The 8,289-nt window shown below is 50.6% G+C and overlaps 2 long non-coding RNA genes across 2 annotated transcripts; both read right to left on the reverse strand.

Annotated features, from left to right (window-relative positions):
* Positions 1 to 608: 608 nt before the first annotated feature.
* Positions 609 to 2,878, reverse strand: LOC123621061. Its single transcript, XR_006728998.1, has 3 exons — positions 2,835 to 2,878; positions 2,523 to 2,649; positions 609 to 638 (listed from the first exon to the last, which is right to left on the reverse strand). It is a non-coding gene; the product is annotated as an uncharacterized LOC123621061 (long non-coding RNA).
* A 2,183-nt stretch (positions 2,879 to 5,061) lies between these two features.
* Positions 5,062 to 7,722, reverse strand: LOC123621063. The gene is made up of 4 exons (XR_006729000.1): positions 7,176 to 7,722; positions 6,800 to 6,944; positions 5,579 to 5,902; positions 5,062 to 5,159 (listed from the first exon to the last, which is right to left on the reverse strand). It is a non-coding gene; the product is annotated as an uncharacterized LOC123621063 (long non-coding RNA).
* Positions 7,723 to 8,289: the final 567 nt, after the last annotated feature.

Genomic DNA, 8,289 nt, shown 5'->3' on the forward strand with positions numbered 1-8,289 from the left:
TCCCTCCACCCTAGGCCAGACCTCCCGGAGTATCCTTGTCTGCCTGGCTCTCCTGAGGCTGTCGTGGAGGCGGCAGGCTGACAGCCTTAAACTCCAGGCAAGGCAGAACCAAGCAACTGTTCATAACCGATTTCAGTGAATGACCAGTGACCTGAATGGGACCTGATCATGGGGAAAAATGATATAGAACTAGATAGCTTTTTTAAAATTTTATTTTTAGTTCGTGTACTCCTGTGAAAGTGTAATTTTATCTTTGCACTGAGAACATCGAAAAACACTGACAGGGAGCTCCTTTGGCCTGGCCCATTTTTCTGAAAGCAGTTGCAGCTGTGGCTTCTGCCCAGCAGGCAGACAGTGATGTTAGATCCTGTACCCAGCTGCTGTTCAGAGCTGGGACAACCTCAGCCTCTGACTGCAGAGTGATCTGCAGGAGGATTGGGGCACCTTAAGATATTTTTAACCACAGAAGCCCCGGAAACAGTGCAAGTTGTTGATGGATTGTTTACTTCACATTCAGATTGGGAAATGATCAAGATTTAGGAAACAGACAAGAAGGATCTGCAAGGTCTGGACCAGATTATAGACCAGTTTGTAATTATGCTGGTTTGCTCCAGTGGTCGGCCTTTGGGGATTTTGACCTAGAAAGAGACATGATGTGTGATGAGGACTTAACTCTTTTACAGTCTTGCAATGCTTAACAACAGGGATATGTTCTGAGAAATGCATCATTAGGCAATTCCGTCGTGTGGATATCAGAATGTGCTTGCACAAACCTGAACGGTGTGGCCTACTGCTCCTAAGCTGCAAACCTGTACGGCATGTTCTTGTACTGAATACTGAAGACAATTGTAACACAATGGCAAGTATTTGTGTATCTAAGCATATCTGAACATAGAAAAGGTACGGTAAAAATACAGTATGAAAGATAAAATACGGTACACCTGTGCGGGGCACTTACCGTGAATGGAGCTTGCAGGACTAGAAGTTTATCTGGGTGAGTAAGTGGTGAGTGAATGTGAAGGTCTAGGACATTGCTGTACACTACTGTGGATTTTATAAACACTGTACACTTAGGCTACAATAAAGTCATTTAAGATTTTTTTCCTTCAATAATAAATTAATCTTAGCTTACTGTTACTTTTTTACTTTGTAAGCTCTGAAAGCTTTTTCTCTATTTTTAAATGTTTTTATTTTTTACTTTTTTTTTGAGACAGAGTGTCACTCTGTTGCCCAGGCTAGAGTGCCGTGGCGTCAGCCTAGCTCACAGCAACCTCAAACTCCTGGGCTTAAGCAATCCTACTGCCTCAGCCTCCCGAGTGGCTGGGACTACAGGCATGCGCCACCATGCCTGGCTAATTTTTTTCTATATATATTTTTAGTTGGCCAGATAATTTATTCCTAGTTTTAGTAGAGACGGGGTCTTGCTCTTGCTCAGGATGATCTCGAACTCCTGACCTCCAATGATCCACCCACCTTGGCCTCCCAGAGTGCTAGGATTACAGGCGTGAGCCACCGCGCCCGGCCAGTTTTTTATTATTTTGTAGAGATGGGGTCTTGCTCTTGCTCAGGCTGGTCATGAACTCCTGGCCTCAAATAATCCTCCCACCTCGGCCTCCCAATAGCCTTGTCTTTTTAAAAGCACACATGGGCAGGGTGTGGTGGCTCGTGCCTGTAAATCTAACACTTTGGGAGACCAAGGTGACTGAATCACTTGAGGCTAGGAGTTTGAGACCAGCCTGGGCAAAATAGTGAGATCCTGTCTCTATAAAAAATAAAAAATTAGCCAGGTGTGGTGGCGTACACCTGTAGTCCCAGCTGCTTGGGAGATTGAGCTAGGAGGATCACTTGAGCCTGGGAGTTGGAGGTTATAGTGAGCTGTGATTGTGCCATTGTACTCCAGCCTGGGCAACAGTGAGACCTTGTCTCAAAAAAATAAAAAATCAAAGCACACATACACATATCTTTAAACACAGAAAAGTATGAAGGAAATAATTTTGAGTGTCTTCATGTAATAAATTCTTTGAACAAGGATTGATATATAGTTTTTCACCTTCCTAAAAACTAAAACCATATTAAATTTAGCCCACATAACTTTCTCAGATTTAGTATCTACAGATTAAGGCCAAATCAGGGTAAGATGAAGGCCAATAAATACACATTCTTGATGTGGTCTCATCAGAGCACAGTTGCTGCTTCCCTAGAAATAAGATACCCTCATCAAGGGAGCGAGCTGGCCTGCTGTGCTCTGGCTCTACTGGGCAGAACACACTGGGTTTTGCTCTTTATTTCTGCTCCACATGCTTTAGGAGGAGCTGTGGCTAGGTTGGGTCAGGGCTTGTCTGGGGGTGGGGGTGCAGGCAGCAGTCAAGGCATTGGAAAGGATGTTTAGCCTGGTGAAGAACAGACTTGCGTTGGGTACACAGCAGTCTTACAGACATAAAGCAGTGTCTTAGGACAAAGGCACTAGTGGGTAGAAATTGCAGGGAGCCAGAACTTGATTACAGTTTGAGTTTTTTGAATACTTGGTTTTTTGAGGTGGTGAGCTTCCCGTCATTTTAGGGATTTCCACAAAGGCCAAGTGCAGATTAGTTTCTTAGGTCCCTCCATCTTCAGATTCTGTCTGGAGAACAGGGTTGTAATCTCCACCCCCTATACAACAACACTGATTATTAGGATTTTTTTTTTTTTTTTACATCTTTCATTCTTTCCCCTGAAGTGCCCAGAAATGCTGGGCAAGTATTTCAGTAGGTAAACACTATAAATCTTTGACATTTATGAAATACTCAGGGACGAGAAGAACCATAAAAGTCCTTGGAGCAGCAGGACTTTCCTACCTTAGCTCTGTTTCCACGCCAGCGTCCTAACAAGGACGTGTTAAGTGGCCCTGTGGAAAGACTCTGGGGAAGACAGAGACATGAAAGGAGACCCTCTTGGTGGCTTTACAAGAGTTGCAGAAAATAGGACTTTAAAAATAAAAGTAACAGTGCCCGACAAGCGTTACAGGCAGCGGAAAGGGTGATCTCAAGGGGCTGTGTCCTCAGGCTGGTTTCGCATTCTGTGGAGTGGGGATTGTAAGAGCCCCGCCGTGCTCAGTGGTTGTGCCAGTCGCCTGAGATGCCCGTGCTGGTACTGGGAAGAATGATGTTTCCACTGATGAATCTAGAAAGGCTGGGAGGGAAGCTGGTCGGGGGAGAGGGTAGGTTTGGGAACGTGATCCCGATTCTTTCTTTACAGCAACAGATCAGTTATTCCTTCTGTCATGCAACGAGAGAGAAATGTCCACGGTGAGCACATGCCATGGGGTGTCTCACATGAAACTGTTTTGCTTCCATATCCCAAAGATCACTCATATTCCAGAGTAAACTCCAGTTACACAGAACAGCTGGGAGTCTGGACTGTCAGGTCCCATTTTATACTTCCTCTTTGCTCCAGCCCAACATCTAGCCACCAGCCTGCTTTAGTGGTAGCCCCGATTGTTTGCTTCATGAGCATTTATTAATCACTGCCAAGGTTGCAGGCCCCAGACTCCATGCTGGGAATGTGACCCTGCAAAGGGCAGATCCCATCCCACACTCCAGGGACCAGTACTGCCGGGGGTGGGGGGGTAGGCAGACTGGCTGTCAGGATTCGGATCTAGGAGGAAGTGCTCCAAGAACAGAGGGCAAAGGCACCTAATCCAGCTTGGCTTTGGGGAGCAGTGAGAGATAAGACCTAACAGATAAATAAGAGTCAGATAAAGTAGAGGGAAGTCCTAAGTAAGAGGAAAGTCCAAGGGTGAGAACTCTCAAGGAACTGAAAGAAATTCCCAAGGCTGGAGCCTACAAGGGAAGATGGGCTGAAATGCACTAGAGAGGCCGGTAGGAAGACAGGCAAGCCAGAGCTCCCGGAGGAGGAGGAGGAAGAGGCCGAGGAGGGGGAGGAGGGAGGAGGAGGAGAGCGGCCTGAGGCAGCCCAAGATGAGCCAGGGTGGCCCTGAGCCAGGACAGAGCTGGAAGTGGCTTTGGAGTTGGCAGCCCGTGTTTGCTGCAAGGACTGGATGGGTGGTGGGAACTGTGGGCAGTTCTAAGGTGCAGGCTCTGGGCCGGGGTGGTTTTGGGGGGATGTTTTGGTTTTTTTAAGGACGGAAGGGGCTGGGTTAAGTGGCTCATGCCTGTAATCCTAGCACTCTGGGAGGCCAAGGTGGGAGGATCGCTTGAGGTCAGGAGTTCAAGACCAGCCTGAGCAAGAGCGAGACCCCATCTCTATTAAAAACAGAAAAAGCCAGGCATGGAGGCATGCACCTCTAATCTCAGCTACTTGGGAGGCTGAGGCAGGAGATCATTTGAGCCAGGAGTTTGAGGTTGCTGTGAGCTATGCTGATGCCATGGCACTCTAGCTGGGGAGAGAGAGCAAGACTCTGTCTCAGAAAAAAAGATGGACCGGAATGGGCTTGGATTATGGGAAAGAGTAGAAGTGATGGGGAGGGTTGGTAGGTAGATGGCGAATGATGCCCTAAGGTGGTAGGAGGCCTTTCAGCCTGGGGTGGGAGGGGAGAGGTTATCTGGGTGAGAAGGGGTGACTTCTGTAGAGAGCAAAGGAGGTGAAATGAGATGGTGGGGGAGAGGGAGCAGAGCCCTCCTGGCTCCTGGGCACGGGTGTGAAGGGCCGCAGCGCATGTGCCCAGCTGAGGCTGGAGGCTGGTTCTGTGGTGCCACCCACCTGAGCCATGATGGGGTCTCTCTCCCCCTAAAAGCAGCCCCGTCTCCCACCATCCACTCCTGCACTTAAATCCTCCACCCAGGAGTGACCCTCAGGGTGGAGAGGTGACAGGTTCCCCATAACAAAACAGGGTTTCCTGGGATGAGCTTCCCGTGGTGTGTCCTTGGTGGAGACGTGGGAACATCTTCCTCACAGTGGCCTCTGAAATGCCAGTGACACCTTGTTTTTGGAGGCAGCTGGAATCAGGCTCCACATGGAAGAAGTTGCTGGGATTAGGCTGGAGGAAAGGCAGATAGCGAGTTTATTTTTAAACCCAAGTGGGCACTACAGCTGCCAGCAAGAAGCAGACGGCTCTTGGGGAAATGGAGATTGGCAGCCGGTCAGACACTTGTCAGGAAGCCTGGAGGCTGCCAAGTCGGCAGGGGTTCAGGTGGCTGAAGGCCAGGACTGAGTGTGAGGGTCTGTGAGGAAGGAGGGGGGCAGCAGTTAACCCTTCAGAGCCCGATGCCAGCATGGCCCGAGGAGGAGGCAGCGGGGGCTAGGGGACTGAGCAGGGAGGATGGGCAGATCTCAACTAGGCTGGGCTGACCCCTGGGGTGACAGGAGCTAGTGAGAATAACTGTCCTGTCCCTTCACCAGAGGTGGGTCAGGATTTGTCTCCACCTGTGGTCCAATGGACCGTGTGGATAACTTTGTGCAAAAGGAAAGGGCAGTCAGGAGTCTGCTCTAGGGCCCTTGCCGCTCTCCGTGCACTGAAGGCCCCTAAAATCCCCTTGCATTTGGGGGAGCCAAATGGCACTAGTGCCGAGAGCTGACCTGGAATTCAGCCTGTGACCAAGTGGCAGCCCCTCGTCCACACTCTGCATGGAAAACCACCAACCTCATGAGGGGTGGCCACAGGTTCGGGTGGCGACGGGTCCCCCGAGGACTCCTGTGAAGTGGAGGGCTGCCAGGGCACATTTCAGCAGCTGTCACCATGGGTGGTCTTTAGGTTTTAACAGTTCAGGCCTCTTAGAGGACACAGCAACAATAGTCTGAGTCATAGCACTGACCAGTGTTTATCTCTTTCCTTTACTGTCAACACCAGAAGGCCGGAGGAGCCCCGGCCAGCAGGCGCAGAGTTTCTGGGAATGGCTGGAGGCTTACGGGAGTCTTCCTCAGCGCCAAGCCCCCGAGCTGGGCTGCTTCGCTCTCCGCTGACATTCTGGAAAGGTTGATAGAAATCTCATTTTACCTACAGCAAGTTCCCAGGGGCCAGAGCCCCTTTTGGGGCAGGACGAATCTACATCCTTACTATAGATTAAGTTAAAATTCCCCAGTCCTGCTGACATGCTGACTCCTCTCTTGCCTTCTAGAAAGGACTGTACACACAGGTTCCCTCCAGCCTTTGAGGAGGCAGTGTCCATTGTCCCTGTCCACGTCTTGCGTGCTGCAGTTGTCTGTTCCCTCTTCTGTCCTTGCTGTATTTCAGAGCTTCCTGGGCTTAAATGTTGCTACATAATAGCATCAGTTATAGCCACATGGAGCTGCTGAGCACCTGAAATGAGGCTAGTTCAAACCCAGGTGTGCTTTAAGTGCAAAATACACCCCTGATTTCAAAGACTGGGTGTAAAAAAAAATGTAACATCTCATTCATTATTTTATGTTGATTATACATGGAAATGAGAATATTTTGGATATATTGGATTTAATAAAATATATCTAAATTATCTTTACTTATTTTTTAATTTTTAATACGGCCACTAGAAAGTTTAAAAATGCACATGTGGCTTTTGTGGCCTGCATTCTATTCCATTGGTAGCACCAGTCTAGACAGTGGATGAGCCGTAATGAACTTTCTCATCATTCCTTCAATCCAGCAAGCCGGCTGTGAGCACCTGCAGGGTGACCCCAGCTCTCTGTCTGGGCCACCTTCAACTTAGGAGGAGGGCACCACAGGTGCCACACATCGGGCTGACAAACATGGTTGGGAATTGAAATCTGTAGCCACGATCCCTGCAGAAATCCTCACCAGGTGAGCTCTGGTTTAAGGAGGGGGACCCAGAGGCTGGAGTGCTGATCTCATAAAAGGATTTTCTACTTTTGAAAAAAAAAAGTGTACCTGGGAATTCCTTGCAATAGGTGACCTCACAGCAAATTTCAAACTCCTGGCTGAACTCAGCACCGTTTAGGAGCCGCTCTGCCTGCACAGCGTTCTGGAGCCAGACTCGGTCCTTCCAGTCATCCCGTTTGGGCCAGACCTGATGCTGGAGTAAAGCCCACGGAGACGCATCGCCTCCTGGCCAGCGGGAGGAGGTGTGCTGGCGTCATCAGGCAGGTAAGATGGGCAGAGGGCTCGGCGCCTCCCTGGCATCCCCTCGCTGTGCTCAGAAGCCTCCCGCACCTGTGTGCGCCCACACAGCCACCACCTGGAGCTCCAGGGGCCGGCCCGAGGCTGAGAGCTGTCCAGTGATTGCGTGCACCTTTAAGAGCCTCACCTGTGTCCCCTGTGCCTGCCCGTCTGCCACTGGTCTGCCAGAAGACACCCATTTCACTGCCTGAAGGGTCAGCTGAAGGACACATCAGCCTGGGACAGACTGGGAACTGGGGACTGAGAAGGGTTAAGCATCAGGAAGGAGAGGTTGAGAGGCAGGAGCAATGGAGACAGTTAAAAATAGCGCTATTCGGCCCGGAGCAAGGAAGACAAGGGCACAGCTAGACTTCGGCTCATGACGGACTGGCTGGAGAATGAGTCTTGCTTTTTCACCCCGCACTCTGAATGGGAAGAGGCTGATCTTCTGCCAGGAGAGACTGAAGTTAGATGTCACCCAGTGTCCTGGGGGGATGGAGATGTCAGAATAGGGTGGGGATCAGGAATCGAAGCTGAATGTGGCTCTGTGTCCTGCTCTTTCTGCTTGTGAGCCCAGGTTGTCCCTGGGGTCCTGCCTGTCTGGGACTGGGGCTGTGAGCCCAGAACTTCTAGCTGCCACCCCCAGCTTGGGGCTGCTATTTCTTGCTCCATTCTGTCTGTCCTTCCCTCCCTTCACTTCCCTGCCCCCACCTCCTTCCTCCTGTCTTGTCCTGAGCAAGCAGAGCTTCTAGAGCCGATCCTCCAGTTCATGGCACGGTGGAGGGAAAGCCAGGAATGACGTTTCCTGGCTCAAACTCCGGCCCCAGCCAGGGGAGGGAAGAGGTAGAAGAGCAGATTCTCAGCTGGCCGGGAGCCCGGTGCCCTGGGACCGGACAGGATAATGGTTTTGTCCAGTGTTTTGGAATTTCTTGGAAGGTGAGGAGAGGCTTCTCTGGCTTCAACCATAAAAGGTAAGCTGGGTCTCCTGCCTTTGGTCAAATGCTCTTCTACTTACTCACCTTCTATTTTGCCGAAGCCAGGGGAGGGCACAGCTGTCTTTGTTGGGACAGCTGAGAGCGGAAGGGCCGGGCCTCCGCTCCACTGGCCCGTTTCCTCACTGGGAGTGGCAATGACGCCCCTTCCTCCCAGCCTCCCAGTGCTGTCCTGGGTGCTCACTGCCCGCTACAGCACCCCCGTCTCATGCTCCCTCCAGGGCCAGAGTGGACAGGCAGGGGACACGAACCACAGTACAGTCATTCACA

The sequence above is a fragment of the Lemur catta genome, chromosome 15 (genome assembly GCF_020740605.2).
Source record: "Lemur catta isolate mLemCat1 chromosome 15, mLemCat1.pri, whole genome shotgun sequence".
Taxonomy (NCBI): Eukaryota; Metazoa; Chordata; class Mammalia; order Primates; family Lemuridae; genus Lemur; species Lemur catta.